The sequence below is a fragment of the Crinia signifera genome, chromosome 3 (genome assembly GCF_055691185.1).
Source record: "Crinia signifera chromosome 3, ASM5569118v1, whole genome shotgun sequence".
In the NCBI taxonomy this organism is placed as follows: Eukaryota; Metazoa; Chordata; class Amphibia; order Anura; family Myobatrachidae; genus Crinia; species Crinia signifera.
This window is the reverse complement of record NC_139219.1, coordinates 102,392,184-102,413,975: the sequence shown is the minus strand read 5'-3', so window position 1 is coordinate 102,413,975 and position 21,792 is coordinate 102,392,184. Positions and strand designations below refer to the sequence as shown.

Below are 21,792 nucleotides of genomic sequence, written 5' to 3'. Positions count from 1 at the left end.
GGGACTAAAGCAGAGTACACATTAGATGACACTGCAAATGTCGTCAATGATTTCTAATGCGTACCCACCTTAACTTGTTTTTTTCTGCGATAGCTGCTAAATATCTTTATTGAGATTATCTCAGAGACTTGCTGACCATCTCTCATTAGAATTATTCCTGTAAAATACCCCATCCCCCTCCCCCTCACCTCCGATCTTCTCTCCCATTTTATTTCTACTTTCTTGTTTTCCACGTATGTGCTCAATATGCATAAGTGTAGTGTAGTCTATTCTTTACTTCTGCTAATAGATTACAGATGTAAGGAATTATACACAGTCTTTCCTCTTATTCTAGCTTTGCTATTGTTGCATGTTGAAAAATTTCTTTTGAAAATAAATTCTGCATTCTGCAGCATGGCCCTGGTTAATGATGTGCTCTGCCATCTGTACACGTAGAGATGACGGTGGAGGTCGTAAACGACTCACTGGAGCATGCATCATTCGTCGTTTGACGCGTACACACTGGGCTATATTATGAATGACTCACTCAGAAGGGCTAAAATTAGCAATATCATCCATCTTATTACCCAGTTTGTACTCACCTTTAGTGTGTATTGTCAAATTCTTTCACGATGTTTGATCCTGCGGGTCGCGAATGATGTCCTCCCTCATCCTGCATGCACAGAAAAGGTTTGCCCCATTTCACAATTTTTGCGGGTCCATAGAATATGCATTGACACAGTTGATGAAATGGAGCAAATTCATTTAGGGGGTTGATGAAACGGGAGATTGGGTGGGGTTCCTATTGCGCAATTTAGCAGCAGGTATCGGTAAGGGCTTGGAGGAGACACCACACCTCCAAAAGGAAGCAATAGAAAAGGTAAAGTTGCCCTCCACCAAAGGATTGCGCTAAAAATGAAAAAGTTATAACCCCCCTGTTTTTGGACTTGGGGATGGTTCTCCTTCTGTTCTGGATCTGGTAGTCTGGCAGGACTGGGGACAGGCTAGGTGGGCCCCGGGGTCCCTGTCACCTGGTAAAAGTATTTTAGGGCCATCTAGCTGCGGAAGCCAGGCTGAGGAGACATCTAGATGGCCCTAAAATACTTTTACCAGATGACAGGGACCCCGGGGCCCACCTAGCCTGTCCATTGTGCAGCACAGACCCCAGTCCTGCCAGACTACCAGATCCAGAACAGAAGGAGAACCATCCCCAAGTCCAAAAACAGGGGAGTTATAACTTTTTCATTTTTAGAGCAATCCTTTGGTGGAGGGCACATTTACCTTTTCTATCATTTAGGGGGTTATTTTGGTTGACGCCAGACGCCACCTGCTGAATGCCGGTACGCCCCCCCTTTGCATGGCGCATACCTTCGAAAGGGCTGTGAACGTCCATTTGCAGGCTGTGGGGGAACACCCACTTCATTCTATGGTCGCCGACGATCGAATGATCTGGAAGGTCCACGCATATCTAAGGTTACTCTCAGGTAACCTTAGATAATCGTATGCGATTTATCACATGCAAAACTTGGCACATTAATTTCCTAATCGCGTGTGATCCCTTCCGGGGAGCTGCCGGGACAATCAGGTCCGACTTGTCCTTAGGACAAGTTGGACTAATGTATGGGGGCTTTAAATCTCTCTGGGCATTTTGAAGTGTGTCAAGCCTTCAGTGCACCATGGTGTTACCATGTAGCAACATTACTTGCTCATTTATTGCTTTGCACAAAAATCTGAATCAGTCTTTATATAGATGCATAGAAATATAGTATAGTTCTATATCTCTAAAGTGTTGTTATCGAGTCGCCAAAGTTCTAGACATTCCTATTATTAGAATCCTTTTTAATGGGTCTTTTGTGCATTATTTTGCAAACTGCACGGACAAAGTTTTATAAAAGTTCTCTTTGCTACTCGGTATGGCTTGTTCGGTCTACAGTGTCTAGGCCAACAGTCAAAAGGTTGACACATCGAAAAAGGTTGACATGCATAAGGTCATGTGTAGTCAGCAGACAGCACATACAGGGCAGCATTGTGGAGGAACAGAATGAAGGAAGGAGTCTAAAATAACAGACAATTCAACAGACTCCTTGAATCACTGACTGAGATTAGAAAAGTCATCAGCCTGATGGTCAGAAACATTGAGTCGCGACCCCATGCTGAGAAGGTCAAGACCCACAGTTTGAGAACCGCTGCTCTTGAGTAGACTGTAAGCTCCTTGGAGCAGGGCCGTCTACCCTCCTGTTCTAACAGCCCTTAGTGTTCACGCTAGGCTGATTTTAGAAGGGGGCCATGCACTGGCTGATTTATTTATTTTTTTATGTTTTTTCAAAGGGCAAAATTCTTGCTGCCCCGCTAGCAGCAGCCTGCCCATATGTCTCTGCCACTGCATGAATAGATGGCATGCGCACAGATCTATTTACCTAAACCAGTGCACTCAGGGGGGCACCCGATGCCCACCCCCAGCGGTGACGCCTGTGGGCCAGGCCTGCCCCTCTCATGCTGCCCCCATACCCCAGCACCCTGCCCTGCCCTGAACCTAGAAGGATCACTAGGTCAACGTGCTGAAAAGGTCAAAACAAGCAAAAGATCACCATTAAAAAGGGTCAATATGGTTTTTACATATGGAAAACGTATAAGTGTACTGTATCCCCTTGCATGGTTCGCAGCGCTTGCCCTCTCCTTCAACTGGGATGGTTAATTACGAACAAGTCCTTTTTTTGGAGAAAAAAAAAACATGAAAGGCATGTTGACCTTTTTCTTGTGTTGACCTATTCACCATGATGACCTAATGGATGTCGACCTTTTTTTAGGTGTCAACCTTTTGCTTTCGACCTAGACACTGTCAAACTAAATCCCGCATCCTGTGCTATTTTGATAGTGTGTTTCTATCCGAGATAGAGTTTTTCTCTATAAGGGCATTTTGGGGAATCCTATTAGACCTGTTCATTTTTCAGCTGAAACAAAAAGGACTATTATCGCGATCTTAGCCCGATGGTGAGTATTGGCTATCCTATTAAAGCCCAAATTTTAGGCCAAGAATTCCTGTTTTTGGGCAATAACACATGGGATCCGGAATCATTTTCTGGACCCATGTGTTATTGTGGCTCTGAATCGCTGATAAGTGCCGGCATCTGGGGTTCAACGCGGTAGCACCGGGGCAAAACGGCTATCCTCCAGTGAATCTATTAGCAGTAATAAATTACAGCCGATAATAGGATATCCTCCATATTTATGTTTATTCATTTATTTACAGTTTCTTATATAGCGCAGCATATTCCGTAGCACTTTGCAATTGGAAACAACAGTTAGAAACAAACAAACTGGTTAGAAAACATACCAGGTAGGAGGGCCCTGCTCGCAAGCTTACAATCTACAGGAATAAAAGGAGGGATACATAAGCACAGCGGAATATGCTGCGCTATATAAGAAACTGTAAATAAATAAGGACAGAATTCCATAGCATGGCAGTCCCACCAGATTACCAGACAGTAATAGTGGGATGCAATAAGATATGAATGCTACTGGAGATTGTGTGGGAGTTCCAGAATATGATAGGCTTGCCTGAAGAGGTGAGTTTTCAGGGAATGCTTGAAAGTTTGGTAGCTAGAGGAGAGTCTTAATGTGTGTGGAAGGGCATTCCATAGGGTGGGTTCTGCCCGACAAAAATCCTGTAAGTGGGAGCGAGTAATGAGTGTGGTTGAGTGGAGAGGTCGAATGGAGATATAATTTGAGATAAGTGAAGAGATATAAGTCAGTGTAGTCATTGGCATATATTCAATGCCGTGGGCGAGCGGTGACTGCGAGCAGGACTTTTTGCTTGCAGTCACCGCTCACCCTGTCAGTATTCAACTGACCCCCCTCATTCGCAAATTCCCCCTCGCTCCGTTTTTTGAGCGAGGGGGAATTTGCGAATGTGCCTCCAAAAACTGCGAGAGCCGAGGCTAATTACAGCGAGTTTGCTGCACTAGCCGCGGCTCTCGCAGTTTAGGGGACTCCTCGCCGTTCTGTGACTGCGAGGATTCCCCCCGGAACGTTGCATAGTGCGAGCGGCCGGCGCGGGGGTTAAACTGCGAGGATCACTGGTTTTCTGTGATCCTCGCAGTTTAACCCCCTCGCCGGCCGCTCACACCGGCATTGAATACTGCACAGAGTAATGGCTTTGTATTTAAGCAGAAGTATTTTATATTGAATGCGGTAATATACAGGCAACCAATGGAGGGACTGACAGAGCAGATCAGCAGACTCCATATTCTGATATGTTAAATTATAGTTTCTAAATCAGTCAATAATCTGAATGAAACACAACTGATAATGTGGCATTTTAAGCAACTTTTTACAATTTTAAAATCATGCTCATATACATAGAATACAAGATTGTATATTTAGGACTCATGTCTAATCTGCATGTTGTTTACAGCATAGGAATGTCCCTGGAATTCCAGCAGTGCAAGAATAATACAGGGCTAAGGAATAGTCCAGGGCAAAGGGCAGACATTTTATCCAGAAAAGTTCAACCCAACCAAATCAATACCGTTTCATCTCACTTCTGCAGAGTATCGAGTTCTCAGTAGCCTTCTGATCTTACGGATAGTTGAAGTACAAAAAGGCAACCCAGCCTGTGCTAGTGCTTCTAATCTAAGGTCACAGTTATAAATATGATCAGAGCATTACCAACTGCACATTATTGTCAAAAAGACTAAATCAAAAACTAAACAAAGATGCTCAAAATCTGACTTATCAGATGCAAGTCTCTGACTTTTGTTGTTTTTTTTTTTTTAAAATTGCAAATAGTCATATTCAATTGCAAAAGGCAAGGAAATATGCGGGCCCTATATAAGTAATAAATAATATATAGTCAATGCAGTTTGGTTTTATAATTAGCATATGGCACCCGGAACATCTTTGTTTTTGAGTATGCAATATGCATTCCTTATTGTATTACTCCTCTTCCTCCTCCACATATCCAGAATCCTAGCTTTCTCTTTATAGATAATGCCTGTCAGAGACCTCATTTGCATGCTGACACTCCATAAAAACTACCCTTCTAAGGTTTGCCTATCAATTATGCTCTGATTCAGCACCGCATATTCACACAGCAGTCAGCTCTGAAATGGACCTTTGTCCACAGGCAGATGGTCAGCAAGAAGATGACATATTTCTGAAAAAGGGAAGCAAAATATAACAAGTGATTCACAATGTTCCAATACCCGATGTCAATGTGCCAATATTATACTATAATACCAGGCATGCTTGTGTCATGTTCAGATACCCTAAGGCCAGTGTGCCATCGTGCTGTGATTCCAGGTGCCCTTGTCCAATAATGAGATACCCTAATGTCAGTGTGCCCTATTGTGCTATAATCCCAGGCATCCTTGTGCCATGTTCAGATACCCTAATGCCAGTGTGCCATTGTGCTGTGATTCCAGGTGCCCTTGTCCAATAATCGGATACCCTAATGTCAGTGTGCCCTGTCATGCTATGATTCAAGGCATCCTTTGCCAATGATGGGATTAGTGGTTTTCACCTATGAGCTGCAGGACTGCAGCTCCCCAGGAAAAATCTGCCACCTTCTCAGCCAGTGGCTTCACTGTGACTGGGAGAGACTTCCTATTTTATTTATTTATTTAATTATTACCAGTTTCTTATATAGCGCACACATATTACGCAGCGCTTTACAGAGACTATTTGAACATTCACATCAGTCCCTGCCCCAGTGGAGCTTACAATCTATATTCCCTACCACATGTACACGCACACACACAGACATGCTAGGGTTAATTTTGTTGGGAGCCAATTAACCTACCAGTATATTTTTGGATTGTGGGAGGAAACCGGTGTACCCGGAGGAAACCCACCAAGTACAGGGAGAATATACAAACTTTCAGTTAGGGCCATGGTGGGAATCGAACCCATGACCTCAGTGCTGTGAGGCAGTAATGCTAACCGTTACACCATCTGTACTGCCAGTCATCCGCATGATAGGTAGAACCATTGCGAGGTGTTCCCTCCCTGCAGGACTGCCAGTCTGGGCTGTGATAGACAGAGAGCTGGCTTCATGTAGGAACAGGGCCGGTGCAAGCCCCCCGCCCGCCCCAGGCAAATAAAACCCCACGCCGCACGCCCGCCGGCTGCGGACGATACTGCGGCACGGGGGACGGGCGATACTGCGGTGGGCGATTCCCCCCCCCCTGAGCGCAGGTGGTGCCGCGCAGAAATCCCCCCAGCAGGGAGCGAGCGGCGCGGGGAGAGCAGCGTTGTTTCATGCCACGGGCAGGATAGGAGAGGGGTGAGGGAGGAGGAAGGATGAATCACAGACTTACCTGCTCCCCGCTCCCTGCTTTCGGGTACCTCTCTATGGTACCTCGGTGGCTCAGTACCGCCCTACAGTAGGAAGCCACTCTCTGCCTCGCCGTGCTGTCCCAGCCAGCTTCTATGAACTGCAGCTGACACAGACCATAGAAGCTAGGCTTTTGAGCATGCTCAGTACAGCCACTAGTACTGCGCATGCCCCTGTCTTGGCGCTTGGCAACTGTATTTTACAGGCGCTGGGACCCTCGCAGGGACAACCGTCAGAGACTGACAGTGAGGACCAGTGGAGGTCCGGCAGTGGGGAGCTACATGGCGAGCAGCAGCCCCCCTCCTACTCGCAGGTAGCAGCCTACACTGCTTATGTCTATGTGCCGTTGTGCTGGAAGTAACTGTGCCAATGTTCTATGACCCTGCAAAAGTAAATTCTGATACATAGTGCTTAGAAATATGTTTCTGTTGGTCTGCTTAAACCTTGGGATAATGCAACGTTGCACAAAAAGATAACCATATATTTCTCTTTCATAAATACAAATTATAGATAGATACATACATATATACAGAAATATACTTGCTAAGCGCGCTCGAAGCAAAAGCTTTGAAAGCTAGTCTGCTACCTTGTGATTGCTTCTGTGTTTCTGTATGTATGAAAGAGACAGAGATGTAGTTTCACTCGCGGCCAGCAGATGGCAGTGTTTCGGTTACACACTGACACTAGACATATATTTTATATATATTTTATAGATAGACTTTTGGTTTGCAGGATGGCACTCTAAATAGAAAAAATCCCGGTGCCAGGAACATAAAGTTTTAGAACATGAAAAGCACTTACCCCCCTTGGTTGTAGAAGGATAGGAACCGGCACACGGGTGGATGGTGAAGAAAAGTTGATTTATTGTACAAACATGATTGCACACAACGACAGCTGTACACCTGACAGCTGTTTCAACCGAAATAAACAGTTTTCATCATATATATATATATATATATATATATATATATATATATATATATATATATATATATATATATATATATATATATAAAATCCACAATATGCCAGCACTCCCCTAATAGAATAAATGTAAGGTGCCTTCCCAATATGCATACACCAAGTCCAATAGGTGGGAGGCACTCAAATAAACAAAGAAGCCACTGTGGTAAAAATCAGACTGTGTATTGCGTGCCAAGCGCTTTCGGGAGTCACCCCTTCCTCAGGGCACGCCTATTGGACTTGGTATATATATATATATATATATATATATATATATATATATATATATATATATATATATATATATATATATATAAAAGGTCCAACCAACACGAAAGACACTCATACATAGTGTCAAGTCTCTTGCCCGGGTGCACAGCTCAATCTGGGTGCAGAGCCCAGGCGTATGTAGAAGTCACAACGGAGGCACTCACGGGACTTTGAACAGAACAAAAGTGACACGGAGGTCTAATATAAATGCAGCAACGCTTCAAGCACTTTATTGCTCGTCTTCATTTATATTAGACCTCCGTGTCACTTTTGTTCTGTTCAAAGTCCCGTGAGTGCCTCCGTTGTGATATATATATATATATATATATATATATATATATATATATATATATATATATATATGATGTAGTATAAAAAAACCCGCAGGTAAAACAAAGCACAGTATGAACATAAAACCGTCTTTTTAAATTTGTCCAATTCAAATATGGAAATGACAAAATAGAACAAGACTAACTTTCTTAAGTCAAGCCATCACATTTTCTTTGAGGAACAAATGTCCTGCTGTGTGACGCATCTTACTCATTAAATGAAGTGTAATGAAACCCACAATGTTCAACGGCTAAACAGAATGCCTAGCAACAAACTCAATGGCACAACTGCTGTCACTATACAACTCTGCCAAAGTGAATTTCACTTGTCAAGGATAGTGGAATAAAGTACGATGCTGGCAAATCTAGACGACTATCCATCCCCCCCCCCCCCCACACTTTTTTTCATATTGCACTTAACAATATAAATCCTGTTTTCACAGAGACAGCATGTGACCTGATGTGTCTGGCCAGATGTACAAGCCACAAATGTCACAAGACATGGAAAAGAATGACATGACTTAGCAGATCAGACCATCAGTAACATACACTGTCACTCCGAACATACGGTCACATTATTGTTATCATTTACTGCAAAGTGACATTTACTTGCTTGCAATCAGGTGGCTTATTGAATGAGCTAACAAATACAGCTGTTACCGGGCCGGGAAGGTTCAAATGCAAAATACATTATGATTATTTTAGACAACAAGTGTCACTTCATATAATAGGAAAAATATCCAACAAAGAAAAAAGGTAATTTGTGGCGTCTTCCATCTGCTCTTACATTTGTGTTATAATTACGTAATTAATCAATTAGAAATTCACTGGGGTTAAAGAAGAACCTTACAACGCAGCTGGGTGGCCATCATTTAGTGCATACATGTGACAGTGCCAGTACAAGCCAGTACATCAGGTGGCTAGTGGCGACTAGGATACAAATATACATATGTAGAAGGAGTAAGACAAAAGCACAATCTTGAAAGATAAAAGAATACAATGTCATCAGTAAAACCTTTCGACATCTCCTGGTGACATTAAAATGGGTTTATTTACTAAAATATTAATTCTAATGAAGATGGGATGTTGCTATGGGAAACCAATCAGATTATATCTATTATATTCCAGAAGGTGCTAAATAAATAAGTGGATTCTGATTGGTTGCTATGGGCAACTTCCCATCTTCAATAGAACGCCCATCTTAGTAAATAAACCTCTAAGGATTCAAGAGCCATATAGTCAAAGACACACATTGTATTTCCTTTTCATACACACAATGTGATTTGAAGGCTGTAACTATAAAATGTTTCTTTAAACAAGGAGAACACTCCCCCAATACAGTGTTGGGATCAGAGCAAAAGAATTCCCTGAGACCGCACTTGTGACTTGCATTTATTTTATTACCTCACTGTGAGGCATGAGGCACTGCCTGTAAGGTGAGGGCAAAAAATGAAAGGCTAGCTTCACTCCACATGATTGGCCCATACTTTCACAGAGTGCTAGGGAAAGGTGCTCTGACACCAGTGACAAAGAGCACAATTGCAGTAAAGCCAGATTTTTGTGTAGGCATAGGAAAGGCAGTAAGATTCCATCTATCAACATGTAGAAACTTTTTTCTGTTGGAAGACTACCCTGAGTGACAGACAGACAGACAGACAGATCATAACCTCACAGTTATTTAAGTCTGGGGATATATATTTATTATTACCTCCGGCGGAGGTTACCACCTTTGTGTTGAGAGATTCCCGGACAGTGGCCCGCCCCTTGACACACCCACAGCCCACCCACTGACCCGCCCCCAGTCCCGCCCCTTGACCCGTCTTATGTTGATGGTTTTTTAACCTTTGCTTCAATTTCATTCTTGATTTTGCACACCATAATGCCAGTTACATGGTACATCACACATAGTAATGCCTATTACATGTTACGCCATACACTGCAATGCCCATTACATGTTATGCCAGGACTGAAGAAGATTTTTGAAAAGGAGGGAAAACATGGGCAGTGTGCGCCGAAGGCGCGCGCCAAAAATGTTCAACATAATGCTGATTACACGTCACACCCATTACATAGTATACCAAATGCCATAATGCCCATTACATGTATGCCACACACTTTGAAGCCCATTACACATTATGCCCATTAGTTGTTATGCCAGGACGCAATTTTTTCCCAAAGTAGGGATAACATGGGCAGTGCCCGCCAAAGGCACTTGTCAAAATATTTCACCATAATGGCGATTACACGTCACACACCCATTACATAGTATACCACATGCCATAATGCCCATTACATGTTATGCCACACACCGTAATGCCCATTACATGGTATACCAAACACCATAATGCCCATTACACATTATACCAAACACCGAAATGCCCATTATACATTATGCCACACACTGTAATATCCATTACATATAATACCACACGCTGTCATTTACATATTATGCCTCATAAGTGCCGCTTACCTACATGCTCGTTGCTATGGGTTGAATGCTCTTTGCCAGGGGTTGCATTGTATGCTCTATGCCAGGGGTTGCCTCATGCTCAATGCAAGGGTTACTTGCTCATTGTCAAGGGAAGTGAGATGCTTGTTACCATGAGGAAGGTGAGGGTGACAGTGGCAGGCAGAGAACATTAATCAGGTCTAGGGGCGAATCCAGAAAAATATGACAGGAGGGGCACCACAATAACTGGGTGGCGTGAAGGGTAATATTGTGCGTGCCTTTGGGTGTGGCCACAAAACAAGGGGAGTGGTCTTACAGGGAATGCGTGTCACATTTATTTTCATTGGGTGTGGAGCATGGGGTACAGTTCTAGCGGGTGATATGGTGAGTGTGCGGGGACAGGTCTGCTAGGGGGCTGGGTTAGGGACAGGGTGAGTGTGCGGGGGCATGTCTGGTATGAAACAGGGTTAGGGACATGGTGAGTGTGCGGGGACAGGTGTGGTAGGAGACAGGGTTAGGGACAGGTGTGTTAGGGGACAGAGGTGGTAGGAGACCGGGTCAGGGACAGGTGAGTGTGCGTGGACAGGTATGGTAGGAGACAGGGTTAGGGACAGGTGTTTTAGGGGACAGGGGTGGTAGGAGACAGGGTTAGGGACAGGTGTGGTAGGAGACAGGGTTAGGGACAGGTCTGCTAGAGACAGGGTGAATTTTCTGTCCCCACGCCTGCACCTCTCTGTGCCCCCATCATTCTATCCATCCCCCCTACACCTTTCCATCCCAGCCCCCCATCCACCCACACACCTCTGTATTATACTTCCGCAGGGTGCCGGGCTGGGGAGGGAGCCACAACCATCAGCGCGGCAGGGAGGGGGGGGGTGGGGGGGCGGCACAGGGAACCGGGCAGTCAGACTCAGGGCAGAAGAAGAGGGATGACGCTGCCGGGTGCGATGCGGTGCAGCGCCAGCGGGAGAACTGAATGGGCTTTTTTTTAAAGTCCTGTTCAGTTCTCCCGCTAGCGCTGCAGCGCATAGCAAACTATCCGTATCATCATTCGTCTGACTCTTCCCCCCGGCGATTCGCCCTGGTTCCTGGGCCTGATATACAGCGGCGCAGCTGCGGTGGGAGAACAGGACTTCAAACAAAAACACGCCCATACAAATGACTGGCAATCCATTCATTGGCTGAGACCTCTCTCAGCCAATCGCTGATTGGCTGAGAGAGGTCTCAGCCAATGAATGGCTTCCCATTCATTTGTATGGGCGTTTTTTTGTTTGAAGTCCTGTTCTCCCACCGCGGCGCAGCTGCGCCGGAAACCAGGGCGGACGGACGGACGGACAGGGACAAACGGCAGCCAGTCAGCCACAATCTTCTGTGTGCCCACCCGGTTCCCGGACATTTTATAGTCCGGGAACGCCACCCGTCCGGACTCCGGACACCGGACCTAATTACCGGACTGTCCGGAGTAATCCCGGACGGGTGGTAACCGTCCTCCGCTACATTTCAAGGTAGAGAATAATTACAGAGGACATGGTCATATCACACTAGGGGGTGGCCATGTAATGTTGGGGCATTCTCGTCTAATCTCAAACCCTGGGCAAACCTCCCTCCTCTTCTATATCCATACTTGCTGTCCACCAGTGGAAGAACTGGCAGACCCTATTGTTGAGCCCAATCTGACATATCAGTGTGCTGCTCCTTCTGATGTGCAATAGAAAGAAAGCGGATGGCATATCAAAGGCCAGTAATATCTAAGTACAGCAAGGGGGTGCCTCCCATAATCCCTAATGCCAGCATACTGAATTTAAGTATGCAGGGAGCAGTAGCATTAGGCTAAGGGGGGGGGGTTGGGTTTAGGCCCTGGGGAGGGGCTTATACAAACGTTGAGATGTGTGCTAAGCGATCTGTGTCAAGTCAGTGTTTTGCATGCACTTGCGAGGCGATCTAACTAGATTTTAGCTGCATTCACTAAAGAACTAAGCCGTCAATGGTGATGCGTGGAACACGCATCGCCATCGCTTTAGAGTGTGCTTTGTGCTTAAGTTGTGCTGGATTTCTAAACGAGTGTCCCCTTACTACGGAGCTCCCCACCGTTTCGCCGCAGGTCCCCGCCGCATCCCACCTCCCCACTTCACCCACTAACCCTGCCCATCTCTCTGAAGCAGAGACAGGCAGGGTTCGCGTCCCCCGCCGCCCGGAAACTGTCAGATGGAGCGCCGGCATTCTGGTAAACCCCAGCACTGGCTGGGAGGCGCTCCATCAATATCGCTAAAAAAATAACAAAAAATCGCTGCGTGCATATGACTTTTTAGGATTAGGATGTGGGTAGGAAGGTTTGGTGTTTGGCACTTAGAGGGGAGGGTTAGGCTGCTGGTGGGGGATTAGGCATTAGTGGAGAGGGATAGGGTTTGGCTGCAGTGGGGGGAGGGGTAGGGGTCAGGTATACTTCCCTGCCCTGTCAGGGTTGCCTCCATTGGATGCCAGACATTTGTATTCGGAACTATGACATGCCAAATGCGGTCACCCGGATGTATCCACAATAATTCAGCAGCAATGACTAACATGTGATCCACCCAATCTGGTCCAGTAGCGGCAGCATGTACTGGGCCAGACAAAGCTTCAAGGACAATACTTTGCCTACTTTCAAAGTATGAGCCACTTGGACACTAGAGATGCGTATGTATGAAGGGCAGGTCAGCTGCAGTAGTATAAGTAAGAGCATATTCATGTTTAAATCAATAATTCGTTATTACAGTCCCTCTATTAAAATAAGATTGTGTCCAAGGAGGGAACCTTGTCTGCTACTCCTTTGCAATGAGCCGTTGCACAGGGAAAATGTGGCCTGTTTTCCCGCACTTCATTTACAACTGTAAAGGTGCCCACACACTGCTCCGACGTCTCGCAGCAGTGTTTGGACACCCGATACCATGGCAAGCGGCCATGACCTCACCGGCTGCAGGGACGCATGCGATCCGTTGTGATGGATCACATGTGTCCCTGCTTCCCGCCTCCTCGCCGCCAGGAGGGAGGTCCGAGGACGGGTGGTCGGACAGGCAGCAGGTCCGACAACCCGGTCGGGTCCGACGCACACGGGACCGCGCATCGCATCCGGCGGCATGTCAGGGAGAGGCGATTTGGTCCGATTTAACAGGCCGATTGGTCGCAATCGTCCGAAATCGGACCAAATCCCCTCAGTGTATGGGCACCTTAAGACCCTGGGCTGTATAACTCCCACATCAAAGATGTAGCTCAGCGGTTATTACAAATAGGGTAAATTGGGCAATAATCATTTATTTGAAATCAATTGCTCATATTAAATGCAAGTTTCCTTCTGATATTTGGTGCATGTGAGTGTTTTCTCGTCCAGGAATTGAATAAGGAGGGCATCTCTTTTCCAGCTCTATGACTAAATATTAATGTTAATGTAGTTACAGGCTGCAGACAGAAACTGGCTCCATTCTGTAAAACACTGCTCTCCGCTGGAGAACTGACTGTATAATTCTATCACTCAGCAGCTCCTCTGCTGGTAATGCCATCAGCAACTCAGCAATTCACACAGCAGTCCAGCTCATGCTGAAAATACATTAACCTGTCTGGAGTAAACAGCGCGTCTCAGGGAGCTGCCCACCTAATTTTAGAGCACAATATACGTTTTGCAGTGAGAGACCATTTATAGCTCTGTGATCTACGATGGGTTCTTACTGAACTGATGAAAGAAAAACTGGTCTACTATCTTACAGCCTATTTGAAAATTAGTTGGATATCTATCAAGCCTTCAACGTGTGTAGATGAGGAGACGTTTTCCATACCAACCAATCAGCTTCTACCGATTATTTGGTACTTGTTTCCTAGCACGGCGCCACCAATTTTAATTGTATTGATCGCGGACGCAAAAACTGCGTCAATCGCATCGCATGCCAACCAAATCGCATGCGATCGACGCGATTTTTGCATTGGAATCAATGTAAAATGTTCCCTGAGACCCAATTTTACATTGATTTCAATGTAAAAAGCCCCAAAACCCCCCATTTTCATTGCAAACACCACCTCATGAGTGAAATGGCCCTACATTGCTAACGCCACCCCACTATTGACACCAACCCGAAGCGAGGCGAGCGCAGCGAGGGGCTGCGGTACGCGTCCTCCAACCTTTTCATACCCCCACTATCTACGTCGGTGTGGAGTTGAATTTATAAAGTGTGGCGAGCGCAGCGAGCCACAGAGACCGAAGCGATTTACCGGCAATTAAAGCTGGTAATTGACAGAAAATCGCGTCAATTGCGTCGATCGAATGCCTTAAGTACCTTAACTTAAGGCATGCGATCAACCCCGACGGGCGCCGTGCTAGGAAACAAGTACCGATTATTTTACAGAATGTACTTGACAAATGCCATCTAAAAGCCAATTGGTTGCAAAGGGTAATTTATGCATAAAAAGACAGTATAATCCCTCATGTAATCTTCGCATGGAATGTACCTCAGCAACATTTTACAGCATACCCATATTTCTATATAATCTCTATAAATGTTAACTGATATAAATAAAGGCGCATCTTAATGGTGTCAGCTGTATTATCCTATTCAAAAAGAATTTATTGTAATTAAGTATCACAAATATAGATTTATTAATTATAATAGCAGATTTGTACTGACTAAACAGGATAGGTATACGGTCACTACAGAAGGTCGACAAGAGGAAGGTGGACATTTATTGGGTCGACGACTGAAGGTCAACATACATGAAGGTTGATAAAGGGTTAGGTCAACAGGGTCATTAGGTCGACACATGCATTAGGTGGACATGGGTCAACGGTGAAAAGGTCGACATGGAGTTTTTTACTTTTTTTGAGCTGACAGGCAGTATTTCACATTGTCATGTGAGGAGTCGCGTGCACATTTTTTTAGTCTCCACGTCGATTGTGTCAACATTTGGGAAATAAAAAAAAGTGAAAAACACATGTCAACCGTGCCCATGTCAACCTAATGCTTGTGTTGACCTAATGACCACGTCGACCAAACCCCCATAGCCACGGGATAAATACTAACACATTATATTTTCTTTATTTACATTTTTATTATTTTATGGTTTTCTATTATTTTTATTTTTGGGGGACTTTGTGAAGATGAATATGTTATCAATTTTCATTCCAAAACCAAATATAATAATAATAATAATATATAAAAAAAATATTAATAATATATATATATATATATATATATATATATATATATATATATATATATATATATTTCAGAAGTCCAGGCACTCAGGCAGAAAGAGCAAAAACTTGGGTGCACCTCAATCCCAAAGGGATAAGTATAGGTAGAACGTCCGAGGTCACTCGCAAGATTGGTATTGCTGCACGGCGGCAGACTTATAATAAATCAGACAATAAACACAAGGGTGCGCCGGTGATGTCATCATTTCCTGGACTGGGAGTGCAGCACAGGTGGTGGGAACACTGAATGACTCTGTATTTGATCTGCTATAAATGTAAGTATGTTTCACTTTGTTTGCTATGTCTTGATAAAGGGCCACCAGCCCGAAACGTTAGACTCACACAGCCTTGTGTTTATTGTCTGATTTATTATAAGTCTGCCGCCGTGCAGCAATACCAATCTTGCGAGTGACCTCGGACGTTCTACCTATATATATATATATATATATATATGTTGTCAGCTGTGTCAGAAATATGCATTAGCATATATATAAAAAATTTAAACACAGGAATCATAGATGTATAGTATAGGTATCTGATATTATTTGTTTTAAAACCTTGTTGCACCATATAAATATTATTATTATTATTATTATTATGATTAATAATAGTAATACCAATAAAAAAACACAAAGCACAAATTCAGGATTCTCATTTGTCTAGCAAAATCACTAATGATCTTAATGATAAAACACATCATCTACTTTCAAATTTAATATGTACAATAACAAAACTGTCAATCTAAAAACAGTCCATGAATATTACATGAGGAACAAAATCTTAGCAAACACAATATATACCTACAAAGATCACATAAATAACAAGATGTAATTTCATGACTTTAAAGCTACACAATGCATCAGAAATAATGTATTTAGAAATATATATATACTCACAAGAGAACAGGACTAAGTTGTAGCTTGCTCTTCTGAAAGATGAAATGTATCGCAGTGAAATCCTAGAAGTCTTCCCATTCAATCCCTAGAAAACAAGGAGATGCCTCTCTTAGCACAGTCCGAACTAAGCACATAAGTAGCAGATGCAGGAATTCAAGGGAGGTCACTAAGGGTCTCCAGGGTTTTCAAGCTTCAGTTGGCAAATTTGAGGACCACAGAATATGTTGGAGCAAAAAAAAACATAAAAAAACCCCTTTCATCTCTGGCCTTCCAAATTATAAGAGTAAATAATAACAATAATAAATACCGCCGTAGTTTTACACAATAATGAAATATCCATTTTTCTACAGTATATTTAGACACAGTTCTAAGATAACAAAAAAGATCTATTATATGATTATTCCATGTACAGAGCTCTATTTATGTAGTTCTCTAAATACATTAAGCGGTAGCCTCGTACCATATAAGAGAGAGATTTTATTCCTGTTTATAGCTTGTATAAGATAAAGGCTGCACTCATCTAGCAACGTTTATACAAAATGGGAATTATCCATCAACAATGCCAATTGAAATAAATGTATACCCCTTTTGCACCGCAGCTATAATCCGGTATTTTGCCAATTTTAAACCGTTTCAAAATGATTATAGCTGCAGTGTGAAAGCGCCAGTTTTAAATTAACGGTTCAAGTAAAACGGTAATTAAAAACGGTAAAAAAGAAGGGTCCTACACGGTTCAGGCCCATTATTTTTGCAGTTTGAACGGGTCTGAACCAGTGTTTTGGACCCCACACCGGTGTCGTGCCCCCCCGGTACTTGCCAGCACGGGGATCCAGGCAGTGGGTCGCTCATTGAGCCTGCTGATCCCTTTAGCAGGTGAATAGATGAACTACCTGTCATTCTGTATTTGTAGACATGATGAACAATGTGGCCATGTCAGCAGCAGCAATATGTAACGCCTCACCCCCGTTTCCTCCACCCCCCGACGCTGGCAGATTGAGGGTGAGGCCGGCGGCAGGCAGAATTCAAAACGCCTATGCAAATTAATGGATGGGGTTTGCCGCTGCCACACCTCCGCCATAACCCTGCCTCTGGGAGACAGAGAGAGCTCTCTGAGCCAATCAGCGGCCTCCCATTGATATCACAGTTTTGCTAGCAGCAGGCAGGAGAAAGTCCTATTTAAATTAATGGGCGGATGCTGATTGGCTGAGAGAGCTCTCTCTCCATCTCCCAGAGGCTTTTGCCCTGCTGTGGTTGGGTAGGGTAGGTGAAAGCATAAACTTTTGCCCATCTGTAAGACTAGTAAGGGAATAGTCACATCACACTAGGTGTCAGATTCAGTAAGGCTCCCCAAGCGGCGGTCTTTCACTGCTTAGCAAGCACTTAGTGCGGGGCAGGAATGGCTAGACCTGAGATAGTGCAGGACAAGGAAGGTTGAAATTAGGGGAAAGACAGCCTGCAATTTGGCAATGTGACACATCTATAACAAGGGTTGCGACTTCCGGTTCCGGAGCTGGAGGAGCAAGCAGCTCAAGCTTAGAGCTCCGGGCGCTCCCCAGCCTTATTCCACCACAACCGGCTCTAACCTCTCGAAAACCCGCTACAACAGCTGGAGGTGACTGCAGCTACACCCCTCACCCACCACAGAGACTCCGGACGGCTTCTTTTCAAAGCTACGGGCCCCGAACACCTGAACCCGGCACCCGCCATTGCTGAGCTCCGGGCGCGACCACGTGACCGGCGGCGAGGCATACACATACCTCGCAGACGCTTGCTGAGACGGCCGGGCGGCACCGCATGCTCTCTCCCGACTCAGCGAAACGACACCTTGCCGCTTCCCCTCGCAGCTGGAGGTCCCGGACGACTGACACAGCAGCAGCCGCCATTGCAGAGATCTGCCCGCAGCCACGTGTCTGGTGAGAGACACGCACGGTCCCCACTGATACCTGGAATTTCTGAGACCCCGCATCCATTCAATTTAATTCCTCCTGGCTCTCCCCTCTTTACTCCCTGGCATCATGGACAGAACAAAGGAGCTGAACACTACGGCTGACACCCCCAGGCACCGATCATCTAGCAGAAACGCTAGAGACAAGATGGCGCCTACCCCTGCAGCCATGCCACAAACGAAACAGCAGCAGCCGATAGGAAGGGGAAGGAAAGGGACAGAATCAGCAGAACCCTTGAAGCTTACATCTCACGAAGTAAGTGACAATCCCTCTGATTCAGAGGAATCCCCTGATGCCCCGACACCTCCCCCAGACAAGGCAGCCCTCTTTCCCCCGGCTGAGAACACAGCATCCCTGTCACAACGTGTGCATGAAGGCCCTATAACCTATTCTGATATGGTTAAGGCCATCCAGGACACTATTGGCCCCATTATGGAGGCACATGCTAACAAAGTCTCACAGGCGGTGCAGGACCTTAAATCCCAATATAAACAGATCTCTAAGAGACTTACTGGCACGGAACAGGTGGTGGGAGGATTATTTCAAGATGTTTCAGAACTAAAAGATAGTTCCATTGCCATGCAAAAAACACAGCACCAAATGCAAGCAAAATTAGACGATCTTGAAAATCGTTCACGCAGGAATAACCTACGTATAGTAGGTCTCCCTGAAACCCTGAAAGGTCCTGCCCTGTTCACGTTTATTCAAACCACTCTCCCGGAGCTCTTGGAGGTGGCCGACGAATGTTCTGGGATGATAATAGAGAGAGCCCACAGAATTGGACCACAAAGATCCTCAACAGATGCCCGTCCCCGCCCTGTGATTCTTTGCTGCTTAAATTATATTCACAAGGAAACACTATGGTCAGCCTCGCGCCGAAAGCGTGACTTGACATGGAATGATACGAAACTCTTTATCTTTCAAGACTATTCGGCAGAAGTAGCCAGAGCTAGAAAAGAATTTGCCCCTTTGTGCTCCCGCCTAGCAAGAGGCAACCGTAAATTTGCTTTGCTATATCCTGCTCGTCTCCGTCTCTTCTCCGGTTCGTCCTTCAAAGATTTTTCCACTGTTAGAGATGCAGAGGATTTCATAATAGAAGAAGACACCGAGACAACTTCCCCCCCCTCGCCTCCCCAGGACCAAAATACTTAAGAACTTGGGCTTATAAACGAAGATAGACTCAGTTACCCTACTGGACATTCTGCCTTAGCCCAATTAAGCGGAGATTTCTGAGATTCTAATCCTTAAGATTAAGCGGGTTTAGAAAAATTATATGTTATAAGATTGATACTACCTAATTTAGAGCGTTAAAGGTTGATGTTATCTGATCCAACACCGTATAGGTGTTAATGTTTATTTGTTTGGCAGGGCTGGGGGGACCCCGAAGCCGCTGGTTCGGATCTAGGGCCCCATGCCTGATCTTGCCACACTTGTTAATAACCGGAAAGTACTATGTAGGAATGTTATGGTAGCCAGAAATGGCTGTTTTTTTTGTTGTTGTTGTTTGTCTGTATGTCTCCCTCCTTTCCTTCATGTTTTTCCCTTCATGTCTCAGAACCTGTCTAACGTCAAATTGTATTTTCAGTTCTCTTGAGCATAGAACATCTAGCATGCTGGATCTCTCGGATGACGCTTTGACCTCCAGGACCTGTAAGGTATCACCTCTTTTAGTAGATAAATGATCTCTCTAAAATTTGGCACATTTAATGTTGGGGGCTTTCATTCACCGGCTAAACGCAAAAAAATACTGTTATATCTATCCAAATTAGCCTTAGATGTGGTAATTATACAGGAGGCGCATTTGGTCCCTGCAGAAATGCTTAAATTAAACACGAGGGGTTGGACAGTATTGCTGTCTGCCCCATATAACTCCAAAGCAAGGGGGGTGGCCACATTGATTAGAAATAATATTCCTAATACGACCCACTCATCCCAAATCGATATAGAGGGAAGATATTGTATAGCGGATGTAACCCTCCATGGAACCCGATATGTTTTAGCGAATATATATGCACCAAACTCTAATCAAAGCCAATTCTATATTAACTTGGCTACTAAATTACTTCCCTTTACACACCAAAACTTGATATTGGCAGGGGACTTTAATCTCACGGCATCTCCTACTTTAGATAGAAATATACAGACCTCTACTAGGCGATCTAATCCAAAATATGGATTGGCATATCTCTTGACCCAATTGCATCTCATAGATGTGTGGAGAGCATGCCACCCGATTGAAAGAGAATACAAGTGCCTCTCTGCCGCCCATGGCTCTTTATCTAGGATAGATTATGTTCTTATGTCTACCCCATTATTCCCGAAGGTCATAAACGCTGAATTAGAGCCAATCATATTGTCAGACCACGGGGTGAGCTGGGTAGAGGTGGCGACAGAGCTGGACAAAGGCCCTAACAGACAGTGGCGATTCCCATCACAGCTTGCTGATACTCAGAACTTTCGAAACATGTTGGAGGCATCTTGGATGGAATACCAGCATAATAATATACAGGCAGAGGAAGAATCCCCCTCATTGTTTTGGCAGGCCTCTAAATCTGTATTAAGAGGAAACATTATCTCCTATACATCTAAACATAAAAAAGATGCCCAAAAATTATACTTAGATGCCCAGGAGGGATTAACCGAAGCGTACCAAACATTCCAGACTCACCCAACATTGGCCAACAAAGCTAAATATAATGAAAAAAAGACTTTATTTGATGCCCTTTTAACCCAATTGGAGTCCAAAATTACATTTCTGTCACAAGCCAGATTCCATAGATTTGGTAATAGATCAGGCAGGTTGCTATCTAATTTATTGAAAGGCCAGCATCCCCCTAGTGTCATCCAGGCACTTAAGACAGTAGAAGGTTCAGTGGTACACTCTGGACAGCAGATTACTGATACACTTCATAAATTCTATAAGACATTATATGCTCCACCTTCGGGGGGGGGGCCAGCGAGGGGAGACTTTTTGGGAGTCTCTCACACATCCAACCCTAGACCCAGATTCCTCAAATTCTCTACTGACACCTATAACGGAGGAAGAGATATTAGCTACGATTAAGACACTTAAAATGGGTAAATCCCCAGGCCCGGATGGATTATCTAATGAATATTATAAATTACTGGCTCCTAAAATTGTAAAGCCCTTGTCCATCTTTTATAACTCCATATTACAAGGAACACCACCTCCATTATACTTTAATTCGGCCCTTCTTAAAATTATACATAAACCTGGTAGAGACCCTTTACTCCCGGGATCCTACCGACCCATATCCCTTTTAAATTCTGATTATAAAATTTTTACAAAAATATTGGCGGATAGACTCAAACTTAAGCTTCCCTCGCTGGTGCACCTTGATCAAACAGGTTTTGTTTGGGGCTGCCACTCAGTCCTTAACGTCCGTAAGG

The 21,792-nt window shown here is 44.5% G+C and overlaps 1 protein-coding gene across 2 annotated transcripts in view; it reads right to left on the bottom strand.

Moving 5' to 3' along the window:
- The window catches only part of TIAM2 (TIAM Rac1 associated GEF 2), a 249,816-nt gene that overhangs the window by 139,216 nt on the left and 88,808 nt on the right, over positions 1-21,792 (bottom strand). Inside the window, exon 2 of one of the 2 annotated variants that reach the window (XM_083176314.1) lies at positions 16,436-16,520. The exons of the other annotated variant lie outside the window; for it this stretch is intronic. The gene's annotated coding sequence lies outside the window, so the exon portion shown is untranslated. The remainder of the gene's footprint in view (positions 1-16,435; positions 16,521-21,792) is intronic. 2 annotated transcript variants of the gene reach the window in all.